Genomic DNA, 21510 nt, shown 5'->3' on the forward strand with positions numbered 1-21510 from the left:
CTTCAGGAGTCTCAGGCTAAAGATTGAATTCTGTGTTCTTAAAAGCAGGCTGTTGCGTGAGCTTGAGAAGACAGAGCAGCTAAGGTGATAATGTCATGAAAGAAGAAAGATATGAAAGGCAATAATAGGCCCTACAAAAGTGTATGGATGGATGTAAACGAAGAATAAACTGGAAGAAGAAATGATACTCAGGTGACTCTGAGCAGAGCAGGCTCAGCTAAGCAAAGTCAGGCGTGAGGTACAGCCCACCTCCAAACTATAAAGCTCAGAATCACTGTGTTAGCATGCATGGCAGAGAGTAGTGGAAAAGGCCATGGAGAATGAGGCACTGAGGAAAGCCTGCTCTGCCTGGAATGTTGGTATACACCAAATCAGTGAGTTAATGAATCATTTTCAGCTGAACTGGTATATAGGTGTAAACCTTAAACTAAAGCAAAGCTTGGCTTTCTCAGAATCTCAGAATTTCTGACTAACAGAGCCAGGTCACCCCCCTGGGGGACCTGCAGAGACTGATACCCCAACCAACGGACCATGCATGGAGATAACCTAAAACCCCTGCTCAGATGTAGCCCAGAGACTCAGTCTCCAAATGGGTCCCCTACTAAGGGGAACAGGGGCTGTCTCTCACATGAATTCAGTGGCAGGCCCTTTGATCACCTCTCCCTCAGAGCGGAGCAGCCTTGCCAGGCCACAGAGGAAGACAATGTAGCCAGTCCTGATGAGAACTGATAGGCAAAAGATCAGAAAGAAGGGGAGGAGGACCTCCCCTATCAGAGAACTAGAGGAGGGATATAGGAGGAGAAAAGGGAGGAATAGGAAGGGGGCCACAGCCAGGATACAAAGTCAATAAATTGTAATAAATAATTAATAAAAATTTTTCTTAAATCTCTGGATTTCCCTGGCTTACATACACACTAAACTCAATGAAATCCCGACTCTCAGTAAGCTTCGGAAATACTGGGTAGCACATCCCATAGGGAAGCACGTTGCATGCAAAGACAAAGAAGCCGTTTCTCAGAGACTTTGTCAAATCCAAATGGAACTCCACTTTCAGGGAATAAATGTCCCCGGAAGCACAGTGCAGATAATATTATCAAAGGCGATGGACAGTTGTTTTGGTTTTGTCATAGAACGGAGATTTGAAATGAAAAAAGACCCAGGAAGAATGGCAGGAAATAACTAAACCACAAAGCAAAGACACAATAGCCGTGAGTCAATAACACATCCTCAGAAGACTGAGTAGTAACAGGAAGGAACCAAGTTAAGAGACCCGGAGGCTTCATCAGTTAAAAACCACCAAGCAAATAGCTATTGTTTGCCTTTTATGTGTACAACACAAAAAGGTTTGACAAAAATTCAGAGTGACACTGTCCCCAAGGAACATATAGACAGTAGAGAATGCAAAGCCAAAAAAAACCATGCTGATTGTACATGATTTTCTCAGTATTTATAGACTTGGATTTATTTTTCTCATTATTGTATTTTTCAAAATTAGACAATGTTGTAGACTGATATTATCATAAAATTATCATTAAATAATTACCATAGTGAAACACATTAACATATTGTTTCATATTAGTCCAGATCAGCTAAACTATTATTTCACAAAAACACACAATAAAATTCAATCTTACTAACTTTGGTCCTCGTGCTGTACTTTAGATCTTTTATGATGTTGCCCCTGCATACATACTGATTTCGGTCATGTGATCTATAAACTCCTGATCCTTGGAATTCCAGTGTTCCCAGTGCTATTTTATTCTCTCTGTAGCCTTAAAGATTTTTCTTCTTATTCCTATTTCTTTATATATTTCTATATATAACTTATAAAGTGCAGTAAATGTGTTGCTGCATCTGGCTTGTTTCATGTAGCAAAATATCCTCCAAAATATCCAATTTTCCATTCATGTTATGGAAAATTGAACAACCCCCCTTTCAAGAATGAATAGTATATGTTATTATGTAATATGAATATATATATATATGTGTGTGTGTGTGTGTGCAATGAAAATCTGAAAAAGATTATGCTAAGTCTATATATAACAGAATACAAAATCAATATATAATATATTATCACATTTATAGTAGCACCAAGGAAAATAGAATTTGTAAACTAATTAAAAAAAAAACAGATGGAAAATTTCTACACAAAGAACAGCAGAACTTTAGTGAAAGAATGCACAAAGATCAGTAAGCTATTATGTGTTCTTTAATGGTATCTTGGAGTTTCTATTGCTGTGATAAAACACCATGAACAAGAGCAACATGGGGAGGGAAGAGTTTATCATGCTGGGAAATATGGGCAGGAAATAAAGGCAGGAAGTGCAATGTAGGAATCGATGCAAAAGCCATGAGTGAGTGCTCCTTACTGGCTTGCTCAGCCTTCTTTCTTTTCTTTTCTTTTCTTTTCTTTTCTTTGCTTTGCTTTGCTTTGCTTTGCTTTTTAACTTTCTTTTTTTTTTAATTTACTTTACATCCCACGAGTGCCCCTTCCCTCCTCTCCTTCCAGTCTTTCCCCATCCTCCTCTTCTGTCTTCTCCTCTTTCCCCTTCCATTCTCTCCCCTCTACCCCCGGCAGAAAAGGGAAGCCCATCTCTCTCATCAACCCTCTCCAACACATCAAGTCACAGCAGGACTGAGGATATCCTCATCCCCTGAGGCCAGGCAAGGCAGCCCTGCCAGGGTGAGGTGATCCAACCAATAATTGGCCCAAGCTGAGACCCACCCCACGGTAGAGAGCCAGCCCCTGACACAATAATGATACTATGCTTGAAGACAGGAGCCTAATTTGACTGTTGTCTGGGAGGCTCTAGTCAGCATCAGATCAGGACAGATGCTGGGACTTGCAGCCAAGCATAGGGCAGAGTTCCAGGGCTCCTATGGAAGTGTTAGGGGAAAGATGGAAGGACCTGGTGAGGACAGGAACCTCATAAGAAGATCAACAGAGACAATTAACCCAGACCCACGGGGGCTTTCAGAGACCAAAATATCAACTAAGAAACATGCATGATCTGGACCTAGGCCCCCTGCACATATGTAGCCGATGAGAAGCTTGATCTTCATACATGGTGCCTGGCAAGTGGGGGGGGGAAGGGACTGTTTCTAACATGGACTCTAATGCCTGCTTTTGAATCAGCCTGCTTTCTTATAGAACTCAGGACCAGCCCAGGATTGGCTGTTCCCACTTAGAAAGACAAGTCTTTCTAAGGAGTACCTTAGGTAAGATGATCAATCTGGGTTTCCTGCATCAATTGCCAATTCAGAAGATGCAGACTTATCCACAAGCCAATCTGATGGGGCATTTTTTCAGTGGAAGTTTCCCCTTTGAAATGACCTTAGATTGTGTCAGGCTGACATAAAACTACCATCACAGGTGGGGAAAATTAAATGTGTTAAAATGTCCAGAGTACTTCTGGAACTTTCTCCCAAATCCCTCTTTAATATCCTATGTCAGTAACCTTAGACTTCTCCCACTCCACTTCGTTTTTTCAAAATATATTCCTTTTACTGACTTAAATTTGAATAGATTATTTAATCTTAGATACTTCTAATTTAAATTTTAATGTCTCTGTATCTTAGATGTTGTGACTAACAGGAGTTCAGCTAGCTCTTCAGTGCCCTGATTTAAATTCCTCTGGCTAAGTACCCAGCAGTAGGCTTGCTGGGTCACATGGTAATGCTATTTTTAGTTTCCTGAGGAGCCATCATACTGGGAACGCACACATTAGTACAGTCTGTATGGAAACAGCATAAAGAGCTAGCACAAGGATCCCCTTCTCTTCATGTCCTTGCCAGCATTTAATCATTTGTCACTTTGATAATTATTCTAACAGGTGTGAGGTCTCACTGTGATCTTAATTTGCATTTTCCTGACAACTAGTGATGATGGCACTTTCTTTCATATATGTTTTGGCCTTTCTGTCTTTTCTTGAAAAGGTCTATTTGCCATCTTGAGGGAGAGAGGGATTGGGACATTGGGGCACTTGTTTTCTTTCTTTCTTTCAGATTAAGGCTTGAATTTGCACCACAGTTTGGAAGATGTTTTTTTCTCATAATTGATTGGTTTCATTGTTTTATTGACATTGAAAGTCTATTTTAAAATTGCTAAAAGGTACTTTTAAATGCTTTCACCACTATAAATCAGAATTTGAGGTGATGAGTTTCTTAATTAGCCCCATGTAAACATTCCACCCTGTAAATGCATCAACACTTAGCATCACGTTCACGCTTCTCATTATTATGTGACTTAAAACTTTAAGGAAAATTAAAGTTCAGTAAAACTGCTAATACAATTTAAACTTTAACCATTTGAATAGAAACAGAAGAGGGAAAAATGCTTAGAGGGAAAATTAAAAATGGACATCACTTTAAATCTCAGGGCACAGATGCTGGCCTGCATCCAACCCAAGCTCACTCTGGACTACCGGCTTTCTTTACAAGCACCTGGCAGGCAGACTGCATGACATCTCTTTTGAAAATACTGAGGAATAAGGCCAGTAAGCTTCACACTGTCTCAAGCATGAGCCACTGTCACACAGCACAAAACACTCAAAGCAGTTGTTTGGAGCATGCAGAGCTCCACACGCCATGTCTAGGAACCTCTGTGTTGGAGCCTGCAGACATAAGTCTCTAACTCGTTCTCTTCAATGACTTCTAAGGAAAATCAATGTTTAAGAACTACCCACGAAACAAACCTACCAAATGATGTTAGGTGAATGGCTTAATACAACTTAGACAAATAATGCCAGGCTAATCAAATGTGGGGCCATGTTCACTGACAGTGCTGTTAGAGAGGCCAGGAAACACATTTCTTTCTGAGCTTGGTTTGGGTGAGTTAATTATGTAGGGTTTTAACCATAATTCATGGAATGAATTTAAAATCAGTTTATAAAACTTTATAATAGGGATTTAAGAAAGGATTTAATTTAAAACAATTCAAAACAGCCAATAGATTTAATCAAATTTACTCAAAGAAAGGTTATATATGTTTCAGACATTCTCTTATTCACAAATTTGAAATAAAAGAAAGATTTGGGGCCAGATAAGAAATGTGATCAGACAAGGTGAGGCACATTCAGGGTGCTATGGTTATAGACAAGAAATCTGAATTCTAAAATGATTCTTTCGAAAGATCATCACAAAATGATCAGTTTGTCATACATAAGACATTTGTGAGGAGGATTATCTCTGTAATAAAAATAGAGATTTCTTTATAAAAGCATAAATAGTAAGTTTCTTAAATCTTGGTTGTTGTTTTTTTCCCCCAATCAATAAAGGAGAAATAATTAACTAACTACAGGTAGTTTCAAAAAAAAAAAAAAAACATAGTGGATAAATTTACCTTTTTCTAAAAATAAATATTCTGATAGGTCTGCCTTTATATGTTACATGGCCTTTTTTTTCCCTTGGAGCTTTTAAGGAATGTCCAACCAATGCCTGTCCCAACCTGAGACCCACCCATGAAAGACAGACAACCCCTGACACTATTAACAATACTCTGCTATGCCTGCAGATGGGAGCCTACAGAGCTGTTCTCTGAAGGGCTCCAACCAGTGCAGCCTGAATCAGATGCTAAGACTCACAACCAGACTTCTGGGCTGAGCATAAGGGGTCTTGTGGAAAAGTGAAGGGAAGGAGGGAAGGACCTGAAGGTCACAGGAGCTCCATGAGAAGGCCAACAGAGCAAACTAACCAGAACCCAGAGGGCCTTGCCGAGACTGAAGCACCAACCAAGGACTGGACTTAGGCTTCCTACATATGTGTACCTAATGGGCAGCTCTGGCTACATGTGGGGCCCTAGTAAATAGAGTAGGGGCTGTCTCCAATATGGGCTCTATTGCCAGCTTTTTTCCCTTCCCCCTGGCAGGGCTGCCTCACCAGGCCACACAGGAAGAGGATGCACTGAGCCCTGATGTGACTTTCTGGGGTGGGTTTGTAGGGGGCTCCCCTTCTCTGAGGAGTTGGGGAGGGAGGATAGAGGGAAGAAGGAAGAAGGGAAGAACCTAGAACCGGCAGAAGAGGAGAGGGCTAACTGGATGCAAAGTGAGTAAATAATTAATTAAAAATAGTCTGTGTTTTATGTAAATATTATATAGACTTTTGTTCCAAACAACAACAAAAAACATTTAAAAATACATTGTACATTTTATTTGCCTTCAACTTATCCCCTTATTTACTCATTTTCTAGGAAAAGGAGATCATACTTTACCCCCACAAAATCCAGTTTCAAATGTACTATTCTTTGGAGAAACACTTCGTTTCAATGGCAAAGTACAAGCACCTCAGGGAATTATTTTCAATATGTCCAAGTTCAAGCCCAGTGACTTGTTTCACACATGGGCACTGCATATTCAGGACAAAAAAGAGACCCGTGAGGCTGGAGACATGGCTCAGCAGTTAAGAAGAGCACTTGATACTTTTCCAGGAGACCCACATTCTGTTCCAAGTGTCTGTGTTGAACAGTGATTGATTAAATATCAGAATGAGCTCATGGAAAGACAAAACTATATTATATAAATGTAGGTTTATTGGGAGCAGCGTGGGAAGGGGAGGGGGAGAGCAGGCATAGAAAAGGGGAGGAGAGAGAGAGGAGAGAGGAAAGAGAAAGAGAGAGAGAAGGGAAGAAAAAAGGGGCAAAGGGAAGGGGGAGAGAGAGGACAGGGCCAGGGCAAGGGTAAACGGGGCAAAAGGAGAAGAGGAACCAAGATGTCTGGATTATATGGTGAAGGGCCTCTGGGAGAGGAGAAACCCTACCCCTAGGTAGAGGACTCGGTACACCAGCATGCCCTAAATCAGGTAGGGACCGAACAAGCGAACAAGCAGTCTTGTGAGAAAGCCCACTATCACCAAATACTCCAGATCCAGCAAGTCTGAGAAGTCATCCATAAACACAGAGGCGCGCACACACACACACACACACACACACACACACACACACAAATATATACATACAACCTGCTGAGCCTGTTGAGTGTGGCTTTTGTGTGTATGATTCAATGGATTACCTATTGGCATTAGATAAACAGTTTAGGGACTCATTCCTCAAAAGGGTAATTCTCCACCCTTAGAGGTCAGCACTTGTCTGTAGGTTTTTTTTTATTCTAGGTGTGGGAGCCCATGAGATTTTGCCCTTCTGAGTAAGCATATCCACTGATATTGCCATAGTTCAGGTCTTGCTTAGGCAGCCATATTGTTGAAGTATGACACTGTCATTTCTAGGAGACACAACCTCACAGTGTAGTATCTCTGCCTCTCTGGCTTCTACAATCTTTCTTTCCCTGTTTCATGATGTACCCTGAGCCTTTAGTGCCTGAGTTGTGTTGCAGATGTATCTATTTGTGCTGGATTCCCCAGGATCCATTGATCTCTTCATTATGACCTGTCACGTTTTTAAATAAATATTCAGAAAATAAACACATTTTATACATGCAGAATACTATGGGACTTATCATAAAGAACCTCAGTAAAATCTTTTCATCTACATAGGTGGTTCATACCTGCTCAATGGTAGTATATGAACTTGCACGCGTGTGTGTGTCAGGATAGGGTATTCATTTCTTCCGTTGCTTCTTTCTACCATTAATAATAAATATTCTAAGAGTTTACTGTTCTGAAAAATATATCAAGGTCAAATCTACCCTTTTATGACCAAATTTTCTTTGACAACAAATATTAGTATCAAAGAAACAAAGCATGGGCTTTGGAAGCTGATGAACGGTGTAACGCACTTTAATTAACTTTAGAATCTAGCTAACTTTTCAAGCTGACATATTTTGTTTTAATATACTCAATTGTATTACTTTAAAATAATACTAAAGTCTACTTTATAATTAAAATAAGAGTATCCTCTCACTATATGACATTCTAGTTGAAATATACATAGAATTTAATCATATTTTTATTGTGGAAAATGTTACTTATTGATAAAAAGAATACACACTTGAAATAAATTATTTACATTGCTTATTTCTAGAACATAAGTGAAGATGCTATTTCCTGGACTTTCCAAATTTCTCTCTGGTGAATATTGGATTAGTTGGCAAAGGTGAGTGAAGGTGCCTGGAGAGTCCTGAAGAGGGCATTGGATATTCTAGAGATGAAGTTGAGATGATGCTGAGCCACCGATCACGGGTGCTAGGCACCAAACTCTGATTCTTGCAAAAGCATTATGTGACTTTCACTGCAAAGCAAAGTCTCCAGCCCTTTAAAAAAGCTTATGTTGGATTTCTCCAAAATATGGCTATAAGTCCAGTATATGTAAAAATATAAAATTACATATCTTACCTACTCTTTCGGGGGTAGAGAGGTACTAAGAATGGACTTAGTACTTTATATATACTATTACCATTATTTTTTAAATTATTGAATCCTCTGGAAAGGACAGGAGCTCCACAAGGAGAGCAACAGAACAAAAATATCTGGGCACACAGGTCTTCTCTGAGACTGACACTCCAACTAAGGACCATTCATGGAGCTAACCTAGAACCCCTGCTCAGATGTAGCCCATGGCAGCTCAGTCTCCAAGTGGGTCTCCTAGTAAGAGGAACAGCGTCTGTCTCTGACATGAACTCAGTGGTCTGCTCTTCGATCACCTTCCCCTGAGAGGGGAGCAGCCTTGCCAGGCCACAGAGGAAGACAAAATGCAGCCAGTCCTGGTGAGACCTGATAGGCTAGGGTCAGACGGAAGTGAAGGAGAATCTCCCCTATCAGTGGACTGGGGGAGGGTCACGGGAGGAGATGAGGGAGGGAGGGTGGAATTGGGAAAGGATGAGGAGGGGGCTACTGTAATTAATAATAAACTGTAATTGATACAAAAAATGAAAAATATTAAAAAATAAAAAAACTAAAACAGCAGATTTGTTTTGTTTTTTCAAGACAGAATTTCTCCATGTAGCCCTGTCTCTCCTGGGATTCTTTCTACAGACGAAGCTGGCCTCAAACACAGATCTGCCTGCCTTTGCCTCCCGAGTGTTGTGATTAAAGGGATATGTCACCACTGCCCAGCTATTTTGCATATTTCTGCAAGAAGAGAAATGTTATATGTTGAGTCGATTTTTTTCTTTGTGTTTATGTTTTGGTTTCAAAGAAGTGGCAGGGAAATGTCCACATATTAACTATCTTTTTATTGACCCACTTTCAACTTTTTTTCATATACTTTTTTCTTTTTAATGTGTATTGATTTTTTTGCCTGTATGTTTGTCTGTGCACTATTTGCATGCTTGGTGCCCACAGAGGCCAGAAGAAGGGCTCAAATCATATGAACTGTAATTACAGATGGCTATGAGCTGCCATGTAGGTGCTGCAAATTGAATCATGTCCTTTGAAAGAGCAGCCAGTGTTCTTAACCACTTCTGAGGTTCAGTGTTCTGAATCATCTTCTCTAGCTCCAGCTTTTTTCATATATGTTTCCATGTTCGTATTTCATTTTTAATCAACTGTTTCTAAAGCAAATATATTTAGTTATTTTTTTGATAAATGTTCCTGAATAAGTAAGTACATGTAATTTTCTAAGCTGCTGACATAAATAAGCCAGACAGCCCTTTTTTTCTCTCTAAGATTACAAGGTAGACAGGCATGAGATAACTAAAAGTTATTTCTTTATTTTTATAAAATAGAGAAGATTTCTTAATTAGCTTTACTTTGAGATCTCATAAGGACCATTATGCTTAATAATACAGAATGTAATTAGCATTTAGAATGAGAATAAGCCATTTGACCTGTAAGGAAAAGCTTTAAGGTTATAACAAAGTAGACTTTATAGCATGTGACTTTGGGAGGGGGGGTCACATGTCAGATATCGTGCGTGTCATATACTTACATTACAATTCACAACAGTAGCAAAATTACAGTTATGAAGCAGCAATGAAAAAAAATTTATGGTTGGGGTGACCACACACAAGAAGCTGTATTAAAGGGTCATAGCATTAGCAAGGTTGAGAAACAGTGCTTTAGAGAATGAACAAAACTGGTAGAACTGAGCTATGGAAAGCAAATAAAACTTGGGCATTCCATATGCCCAAGTTAGTGGGTCAGAGCAACTTCAGCTTTTCCTCCTAAGTTTTGCTTTCTCTAGTATTGAGTTCATTAGACTTGTAGTTACTGTGTGCCCAATATCTATCCAGCCTTATGGATAAGAACATTTATTTATAAAACTTAATTTTGCAAAAATTCCTGACCCTTATAAAAAATCAGATTGGAAAGAGTTCCAATGTCATGTAAGGATGCACTGATAAAGATATTAAATGAGAACTGTAGAGCACAAATCTTTAAATCCAAAAATTAATAGGTAGAACCTCAGGAAACCATATGCTAACTATACAGAAAGATTCTCTCTAGAAAAGGCCACCTTCAATAGAGTGGAGACAGACCACAGATGGGAAAAATCTTTAGCAGCTACACATCTACTGAGATTAATATCTAGAATGCACAAAGAATTCCAAAACACTAATCAGAAAAATAAATAAACAAACTAACCACAAGCCATAGAACTAAAAGGAATTTCTTTTTTTATATAATTTTTATTTTTTTATATTAATCACAGGTTATTTACTTTGTATCCCAGCCTTAGCCCCATCCTTCATTCCCTCCCAATCCCACCCTCCCTCCCTCATCTCCTCCCTGCCCCTTTCCAAGTCCACTGATAAGCGAGGTCCTCCTCCCCTTTCATCTGACCTTAGCTTATCAGGTATCTTCAGGACTGGCTGCAATGTCCTCCTCTGTGGCCTAGCAGGGCTGCTCCTCCCTCAGGGGGTGGGGGAGGTCAAAGAGCCAGCCATTGAGTTCATGTCAGAAATAATACTTGTTCCCCTTACTAGTGTACCCACTTGGATACTGAGCTGCCATGGGCTACATCCAAGCAGGGATTCTAGGTTATATCCATGCATGGTCCTTGGTTGGAGAAACAGTCTCATAGAAGACCCCTGTGCCCAGATATATTTGGTCCTTGTGAAGCTTCTGTTCTCTCCAGGTCATATTAACTCCTCCTTCTTTTCATATGATTCCCTGAACTCTCCTGAAGGTTTTGGTTATGAGTCTCAGCATCTGCTTTGAATTTCTAAAATATGAAATAAAAGTAGATAAAAATATTTTTTAATATTCAGCTACTTTGAGGTTTCATCTTAGTCAGTCAGAACGACTAAGATCAAAGAAGTAAATGTCATCTTATGCTGGCATGAATGTGGAAAAAGGGGAACATTTATTCACTGCCAGTCGGGGTGCAAACTGGTGGATTCTCTATGGAAATATTTGTTTTCTCAAAAAACTGAAAATAGATCTACCACACGATCCAGTTGTACTACTATTGGGTATATATTTATCCCAAATACCTGCCCATCGATGTTCACTGTTGCTTTATTCATAGTAGTCAAGGAAGGAAAACAGCATAGATGTATACCAACTGTTCAACATATAATTAAAATGTTGTACATTCACACAATAGAATATTATAGCTATTAAGAAATACAGAATCATGACATTTTTGAGTAAATGGATGGAAACAGCTATCTTGGGTGTGGTAACGTAGACACAAAAATAAAAATTGTTACATTTTTTTCACTTATTTCAGGATGCTATTTTTGAATCTTCAGATATGTGGGTTCTATTTGGAATATCCACAGAGGTCAGGAATTTAATAACAGGCTATCATGGGGAGAGAAAAACAACACAAATGTATAAAAGGATAAATTGTAATATGGAATAAAAAAGAAGTGAATAAACTGTAAATAATAAAAAATTTTTTAAAGATACTGGCTCGCAGAGAGGACTGGAAAAAAAAGAACTGAATTAGGGTGGAGGCTTGGTAGGATGTGTAGAAGGGAATTATTGGGAAGGATGGTCATAAGGTAAACATAGCACTAGAGAAACTATTTGTATGTGTGTGTGTATATACACAGATACAAAAAAGAGGCATAATAGAGTTACTAGGTAACTCTTTGAAGAAGAGAGGATAAAACAATTAGATATCACATGCTAGCAAATAAGAATCCCAACACCAAGAATTGGTTGCCTCAGTTTGAATTGTTGCCAGTGGTGTCACATAGTCCCTTAAGCATTACAAGATGTTTCCAAAACTCTTGGCCTCCAGAACTTGATGGTAAGACCCCACTGCTAAAGACACCAAAACCTTTAGTCACGAAACCTAGAGATATCCACCCGGTATTCAGCTGTCAGCTTCATCCTGCCTGGTAGTATTCATGGTTCTGGAAGTTGCTATTAGTAGAGAAAAGTAATCCTCTGTGTCATCAAACTGTGAACTCAGCAACCTATAACAATGACTGCCCAGACACAATAGTCCCACTGGAACAATAGTAGTTGGAGTGGCATTAAAATAGCCAACTACTTTTAATTGGGTTTAAAGTTCACTCATGATATGGAACCCATACCTTGCACTGTTAAAGGTAACAAGTGCCTGTAGCCAAACAGTCATAGGCCCCAGAGAAGAGCCCAATTCTATCATTCTACTAAATAGATATAATATCAAAATAATTTACTTGTGCACATAGATCAAGGTAAATCTTAGCCTTCATCAGAGAAGAATACAGCAAGGCTCAGAAATCTTTGCATAAAACCAGAGGTGGTTGATAACATAAAAGAAATAAGATATGGTGTTTTCCAGAGACAACAGAACACATGCACATAAAAACTCACAATGATTGTAACAGAGTGCATATGACCTATGCAAGCTCTAACCAGACAGAATCCCACCCTAGACTGGCAATGAAGGCCTAAAATCCTACCACAAGTTGCAGAGTTATTAGCATTGTACAGTTACCAGAAGAGGAGGAGTGACTCTTGATGTGCAGACTACAGGCCAGGGAAAACCCCACCCCCAAGACGAGCAGAGCAATGAAAACTCAGGGGAAAAGAACAAAAAAGAAATCTGAAATTTGGATGAGAACAGATGGGAAAGGTGGAGAAGATAATAATGGGAGAACTTGGAGGGAGTATGTCCAAAATGCATTGTTTGTATATGTCAAAGAATTAATAAAATTACTATTAAAATATTTCATAAAATGAATACCCAAACTTGCAAAACCTTTAAACATATTTAAAGGAAAGCACAAAGTCATTTTAACTTATAGGATGATTTATATTCTTAAAAGTTAAACTGAGAGCTGGTGTGGTGGTACACACCTTTAATCCCCGAGGGGAGGCAGAGGCAGGTAGATCGCTGTGAGTTCAGAGCCAGCCTGGTCAACAAAATAAGTCCAGGACAGCCAAGGCTACCCAAAGAAACTCTGTCTCAAACAAAACAAAACATATCAAAAAAATTAAACTGAAATTGATGTGATTTCATTGAGATAGCATACACAACATAGACATAGATTCTTTGTGGGTAGCTGGATGTACAGGGCAAAAGTTGAAGGAAAATTCTGACTAGAACTTGAGGAGAGTTGTTGTCAGCAAACACCAAGGCCAGCATAGTGTTGATCAGAACATGAGGCAAAAAGGAAGCCTAGTTTGTCAAGACTCAGTAGCTGGTGTTGGTTTACACTTTGAAAATCTGACACAAAGCCTATAGCCAATATCAAACTAAATGGAGAGAAACTTAAATCACTCCCACTGAAATCAGGGACAAAGCAAGGCTGCTCACTCTCTCCAAATCTCTTCAACATAGTTCTTGAAGACCTTGCTAGAACTCTAAGACAATTAAAGGCGCTCAAGGGGATACAAATCAGAAAGGAAGAAGTCAAAGTATCACTATTTGCAGATGATAAGATAGTATACATGAGTGACCCCAAAAATTCTATCTGAGAACTCCTACAACTGATAAACATCTTTAGCAAAGTGGCTGGATACAAAATTAACTCAAAAAAACCAGTAGCCCACATGTATACAAAAGACAAAAGGGCTGAGAAAGAAATTAGGGAAACAGCACCCTTCACAATAGCCATAAAGTACCTTAGAGTGACCCTAACCAAGCAAGTCAAAGACTTTTATGACAAAAATTTCCAGTCTCTGAAGAAAGAATTAGAAGAAGATATCAGAAGATGGAAAGATCTCCCATGCTCATGGCTTGGCAGGATTAACATAGTAAAAATGGCCATCTTACCAAAAGCAATCTACAGATTTAATGCAATTCCCATCAAATTGCCAACACAATTCTTTACAGACCTTGAAAGAGAAATTCCCAACTTCATATGGAATAACAAGAAAACCAGAATTGCTAGAACAATCCTCTACAATAAAAGATCTTCTGGAGGTATCTCCATCCCTGATCTCAAGCTGTACTATAGAGCAACAATACTAAAAACTGCATGGTACTGGCATAGAAACAGACTGGTGGATCAATGGAATCAAAAAGAAGACCCAGAAATAAATCCACAAACTTATAGACACCTCATTTTTGACAAAGATGCCAAAACCATACAATAGAAAAGAGAAAGCATCTTCAACAAATGGTGATGGTCTAACTGAATGTCTACATGTAGAAAAATGCAAATAGATCCAGACTTATCACCTTGCACAAAACTAAAGTCCAAGTGGATCAAAGATCTCAACATAAATCCAGAAACATTAAATTGGTTAGAATAAAAATTGGGGAAAAGCCTTAAAATCATTGGCACAGGAGACAACTTCCCGAACAGAACACCAACAGCACAGGCTCTAAGAACAACAATCAATAAATAGGACCTCATGAAACTGAGAAGCTTCTGTGAAGCAAAGGACAAAATGTCTGCCTACGGATTGGGAAAGGATCTTCACCAACCCTATATCTGACAGAGGGCTAATATCCAGAATATATGAAGAACTCAGGAAGTTAAACAGCAACAAACTGATTAATACAATTAAAAAATGGGGTACAGAGCTAAACAGAGAATTCTCTGTAGAAGAATATCAAATGGCAGAGAAACACTTAAAGAAATGCTCAACGTCCTTAGTCATCAAGGAAATGCAAATCAAAACAACCCTGAGATTTCACCTTACACCCATCAGAATGGCTAAAATGAATAACTCAAGTGACAACACATGCTGGAGAGGATGTGGAGAAAGGGGCACCCTTTGCCACTGCCCCAAACCACTTTGGAAATCATTCTGGCGCTTTCTCAGACAATTATGAATAGCGCTTCCTCAAGATCCAGCTATTCCACTCCTAGGCATATAAACAAAAGATGCTCAAGTATACAACAAGGACATTTGCTCAACCATGTTTGTAGCAGCTTTATTTATAATAGCCAGAAGCTGGAAACAGCCCAGATGGCCCTCAGTGGAGGAATGGTTACAGAAATTGTGGTACATCTACACAATGGAATATTACACAGCAATAAAAAACAAGGAATTAATGAAATTTGCAGGAAAATGATGGAAACTGGAAAAGATCATCCTGAATGAGGTATACCAGAAGGAGAAAAACACACACAGGTTATATACTCACTCATAAGTGGATATTAGATATGTAATATAGGATAAACATACTAAAATCTATACACCTAAAGAAACTAATCAAGGAGGATTCTGTCTAAGATGCTCAATCCCCATTCAGAAAGGCAAAGAGTATGGACATCAGAAGAGGGAGAAAACAGGGAACAGGATAATAGTGTACCACAGAGGGCCCCTGAAAGGCTCTACCCTGCAGGGTATCAAAGCATTTGCTGAGACTTATAGCCAAACTTTCGTCAGAGTGCAGGGAATCTTATGAAAGAAGGGGGAGATAGTAAGACCTGGAGAAGATAGGAGCTCTACAAGGAGAGCAATAGAACCAAAAAATCTGATCACAGGGTCTTTTCTGAGACTGATACTCCAACCAAGGACCATGCACAGAGATAACCTAGAACCCTGCTCAGATGTAGTCCATGGCATTTCAGTGTCCAAGTGGATTCCCTAGTAAGGAGAAAACTGGCCAGTCAGTTCTGACATGAACTGATTGGCCTGCTCGTTGATTACCTCCCCCTGAGGGGGAACAGCTTTACCAGGCCACAGAGAAAGGCAATGCAGCCAGTCTTGATGAGACCTGATAGACTAAGATCAGAAGGAAGGAGAGGAAGGCCTCCCCTATCAGTGGACTTGGGGAGGAGCATGGGTGAGGAAGGGGGAGGGAGGATGGGTGTGGGAGGGAAGGAGGAAGGGAGGTACAGGGGGGATACAAAGTGAATAAAACTGTAATTAATGAAAAACAAACAAAACAAAACAAAAAAGGATATTTTATTTTAGGCATGTGACCTAACCTATGTGTCTCAACTTTACCATCCATGGAAAGAGAAAGTATTACTGACTGAGATTGCCAAAGGAGTCTATGAACTAAAATACAAAAAGTGATAAAATAGTACAAGGCTCATAGCTGTTATTGTACTTTGTTGTCCACATTATCTTATCTTTTAATCTTTCATGAGAAAAAAATGTATATGAAAAGACAGTATGAAAAGATGTGAAAATAGAACTCCAATCTTGCTAGTTTGCTATAAAATAAAGAATACAAATACTTGTCAACGGGGAAAATTCTAATCTTTTGTTCTATTATCATGTCTGTGCATTTGTAATATTAATCAATAATTTATAGATATATAATGAATATTTAATGGGGTACAGCTGTGGTCAATCACTAATAATTCTGAGTTATGTGTAACTCTAATAAATATTTAATATTGTTAGGCAAAGATGATCAAGGTGTGGACAAAAATAGCATTAGCAAGTAGAGGTACAGTTTATTTCAAGGTAGAAATTTCCCAATGTCTAATTGCAGAATTGACCATTAAATGTGAAAAGGAACCTAGCTATAGATGGCCATTGAACCTCCAGAAACATGGTTATACATACAGTTATTCCCACTCAGCTGGATTTCAGCCTCTGTGACCTACAACACACAGCTGTCTTGTCAATCTAAAAGTCACAATGTGCTCTGTCCCTCTGTATCCTACGGCCTTGCCTTGACTAGTACATAAGTATGTATTTTGCAAAAAAAGAGAAATTTCATTTAAATTTTCTGCTTTTACTCATTTTTTTCCAATGTAATGTTTTCTTTTCTGTCTTAGTCTCACCGATCACTTTTCTATTGATTTATTATTTTTTACAATTTATTCACTTTGTATCCTGCTGTAGCCCCCATCCTCGTTCCCTCCAGTCCCATTCTCCCTCCCTGTTCTCCCCCTATGCCCCTCCCCTAGTTCACTGATAGGGGCAGTCCTCCCCTTCTATATCAGGTCTTATTGGGACTTGCTGCATCCTCTTCCTCTGTGGCCTGGTAAGTTTGCATCCCGCAGGGGGAAGTGATCAAAGAGCCAGCCACTGACTTCATGTCAGAGGCACCCCCTGCTCCCCTTACTAGGGACCCACTTAGAGACTGAGTTATCATGGGCTACATCTGAGCAGGGAATGTAGGTCCTCTCCGTGCACAGTCCTTGGTTGGTATTTAGGTCTCCGTAGGTCTCCCTGAACCCAGATTTATTGGCTCTGTTTGTCTCCTTGTGATGCTCCTGTACGCTGCAGGTCTTTCTATCTCTGTCTTCTTCCCTGCACTCTTCCCAAAGTTTGACTATGAGTCTCAGCATCTGCTTTGATACCCTGCTGGGTAGAGTCTTTCAGAGGCCCTCTGTGGTAGGTAACTATACAACATAGGATAAGCATAATAAAATCTATAATTCTAAAGAAACTAAACAACAAGGAGGACCCTAGGGAAGATGCTTAATGTTTTCTTTTTTGTTTTTATTTTTAAAAAACTTTGTTTTTATTTTTCGAGACAGGGTTTCTCTGGGTAGCCTTTGCTGTACTGGACTCTTTTTGTAGACCAGGCTGGCCTCAAACTCAAAGCAATCCACCTGCCTCTGCATTCCTGAGTGCTGGGATGAAAGGTTAGCACCACCATGTCCAGCTTATTTTTAAAATTTTACACAGTATATTTTGACCATATCCTCTCCCTTCCCTAAACTTTTACCAGATTTTCCCTACCTGCCTCTCCATGCAAATTCTGTTTCTATATCTTTTTCTTTCTCTCAAAAAAAAGTAAGAAAATCCAAACAAACAAAATTTAATAAGACAAAATACAAAAACAGAACAAAAGCCACACAAGAAAAGTGGAGAATATCATATTTGGATTAACTATTTCTGGGCATGGAACCTGTCCTATTGTGTAGTTGACAAATTCAGGTGACATTCCACTGAAGAAAAATTATTTTCCTTTTTCCAGCAGATATCAGTTCCAAATAGCTTTTTGGTTATGGGTAGAATTTTGTGTCCACGTTCCTTTCTCAGTGCTGTGGTTTTATCAGGTTTGAACCTTTGTAGATCTTATGCCTGCTGTCAATGTTCCAGTGAATTCACGTATGCATCTTTCCTGTTGTGTCTATAAAATACTGGTTCCTTGGCTTTCTATAATCCTTTTGACTCTTCTTTTGCAGAGATCACTGAGACTTAAAAGGAGGATTTTGATAAAGGTGTTCCATGTAGGGCTGAGCTCTCCAAAGTCTCATTCTCTGCACATTGCCCAGTGTTGAATGTCCGTCCAGTGTCTCTGTGTTCATTACGGTGTACTGCAAGAGGTGGCGTCTCTGATTAGAACTGTATGATGCACTAATCTACGGGTATAGCAATATGATATTAGGAGTCATTGTATTGCTATGTTTCCTTAGCACGATAATAGTGGTAGTTTTACTCTAGGGCCCATGACCTGTCTAGTCTCAAGCTCCTGGTCACTTTAACAGTGTAACATCTGATTTCATCTTATGCCAATAATTTTTCAAATGTGGTCTGTTACTCCCACATTTATGCCATCATTGTACCAGACCATGTTACAAGCAGACCACTATTATGTGTTGCAGGGTTTGAACCTGGGTGGTATTAATATTTACTTTTCTCCTCTGGTAAGTACCTTCCAGCTCCATAAATATTAGTCAGCAGAAGTTAAGCTTCTAGTTGGGAACCAATTTGATTTCTCCATGTTTGACAATATAAGAAAGTTGTATCTTCAGCAATAGGGCCTTGCCATCAGTTTGTGGAAAGTAACCAACACCCTTGGCAGTAGCCTGTGATATTTAGACCATCTATGGGATATCTTCAGCTAGCACTAAACAAGACATAAACCATTCATGGAAATGGAAGTTTTATTTGGTGGCATTGTATTCCCCTAATATATGGTGACTCCATTTAAATTCCTTTTTATATATGTTTTAGAAAGCTTCTACAGTGCCACTATTAAATGTCCATATGGCTTTTCAAAAGGCCCTTTGTACCATTTGTTCCTTTTCATATTCTCGCATTTATCCTACCCTCTGATCTCTAATCCCAGTTAATCCTTCTAATCTACCATCTCTTTATCTCTTTATAACATTATATTTTCGCTTACTTGGACAATGCTCCTACCTTGTCCCTTACTAGTGACCTTACAGAAAAATAGACATTATCCCTTACCTTGCCTTGAACTAAGTTCCAATCGTCTTCACTCCAGCCTCATTTACTCACATCTAATTTTTAACCTGATGTCAATCATGTATAAAACAGTACCACATCCCACAGCAACATATCTATCTTCTAGAAGACAAGAAAATGTTATTCCTCAACAAGGGAAGGAAAACTCCTGACTTTCACAGATAGGACTAGTCTCATGTTCATCCTAATCAGTTATTCCACAAGAAGAACATGGTTTTGCTGAATGGCTCTTACTGCTCCATAGCAATGCTAAAAACAAAGAAAATGAAAAGGAGGCAGTCAAATGATAATGATTAAAATTATTTATTTATTATGCTAATGTAAATAATGTCTTTTTGTTTGAATTTATAATAAAGGAGGCATCATAAACCAATCATTAAGTAACTCTGTCATGAATTCAGATTCAAGTAAGTTATGTAAATTTAAAAGTAGCCCCTCCCCCATACATGTTTGAGATTTTCACCACTGATTAATGGAAATGACGACCTTTTGAATTGTTCTTTCAGGGCTAGCCATTCTATGGAATAAGAGTCGAGATTCATATTCATTTCATAAGACTCTTGTCCTTGTATCTCAGTCTAAGTATAATCAGAAGCATAAGCATAGGGACATTCTCTTCACAAAAGCCATCATGAAGACAGCTGAGTTAGCTAACAAGTTCACTTCAGTAGAAATTTTCAAACCAAGTGCTATATTAACTCATACTTATTCAAGAAAAGTAAATGGTTGGTTAGAAAGGCATTTATTTGAAGTATTTAAGATGTTTTGTTTTAGCATAACATTTATTTGTCCTATCTATTGAGTTATATTTTCTAGGAGGAACACATAGTTTTTCTCCTGCATTTTATCATAACTTTACTAGTTCATGCACTGACAATGTAACATATCTCTGTGATTTTTTTTTAAGTAACACATGAGCATTTGGATTCAATTATGTAGCTTTCTTGTACTGAATATTTTCCCTGTTAATAAATAAAAAAAAATCTACATTATCAATTGTGTTATTTTCCAGGCTATTTGCCAAAACCCCTTTTAACACATTATCATCCAGTTAAAGCTTGACAATAGTTACTTGGTACCAAATGTTAAATCATTTGTTCACAGTTTATAATGCATCATGACTCTCAGACGTCAGACACTATACCTATAAAGTCCCACCAACATGCTTAAAAACATGAGATAAACAAGGTCCAAAACAATAAGCATACTAAAATGAACAAGGGAAAACTCAGAGGGCTAATTTACACAGAGAATTACAGGAAACCAAGGAGTGCTGAGAACAAAAGAAATGTTCTTCCCTGAAGAAGAACACAGCAACTGGTTATCTTATATGAAACAGTCAGACCTGAGCCATACATGCAAGTATGGAAACATACATACAAATTATTCAGATAGAGAGGGTATTCATGTATTCAGTAAAACACACACATACATGTATGCATATATGTATACATGTATGCATGTGTCAATTAATGAAAAAGGAGCCATAAATTTGAAAGAGAGCAAGGAATAAGCAGGGGTATATGAGAGGGTTTGGAGGGAGTAAAGAGGAGGGAAAATGGTGTAAGTATATAATAATCTCAAAAAATAAAAGAGTATTCTAAAAACAGAAAGCAAATAAAAATATGTGTGCGGGCAGTATTTTTGGTCAAGGGGAAAAGCTGTGAAAATGTTTACATTGCCTCTGCTGTGTACATCACATTCATAATGAGTTAGGTCTAATTTGTGCTTTGAATTTGTTTTTCTTTGATGGTAAATTAGAGAAAAACTGTGTATGTAGAATTATAGGTTGTTATTGTTTTTACAGCACTCCAGCCTCCACATACTTCAAGAACATTTCGCTTAGAGAATTAACTTTTTAAAGTCTTTACCAAACCTAACAGTTTTATGGCAGCAATTCACTTGCCTCACTCATCTATCACTTGTTCTCATCACCAGTTTAAGAAAATGGTAAAATAGGACTTGCAACAGCTGATGTAGTTGTCAGACGGGGGTAATGTCTTCAATAATCCCTGTGTTCTGAAAGTCATTCATTTCAATCCACGGTCTTTAATGCAGACTACCAAGAGTCCAGCTGCTAATTAATTGACCATGATAAAAGAGATGGGATATCACTTATGTGTTAGTAAGCATACAAATTCAACTTTATTCTTG

Source organism: Psammomys obesus, unplaced genomic scaffold (genome assembly GCF_907164565.1).
Source record: "Psammomys obesus unplaced genomic scaffold, mPsaObe1.curated_primary_1811, whole genome shotgun sequence".
NCBI lineage: Eukaryota > Metazoa > Chordata > Mammalia > Rodentia > Muridae > Psammomys > Psammomys obesus.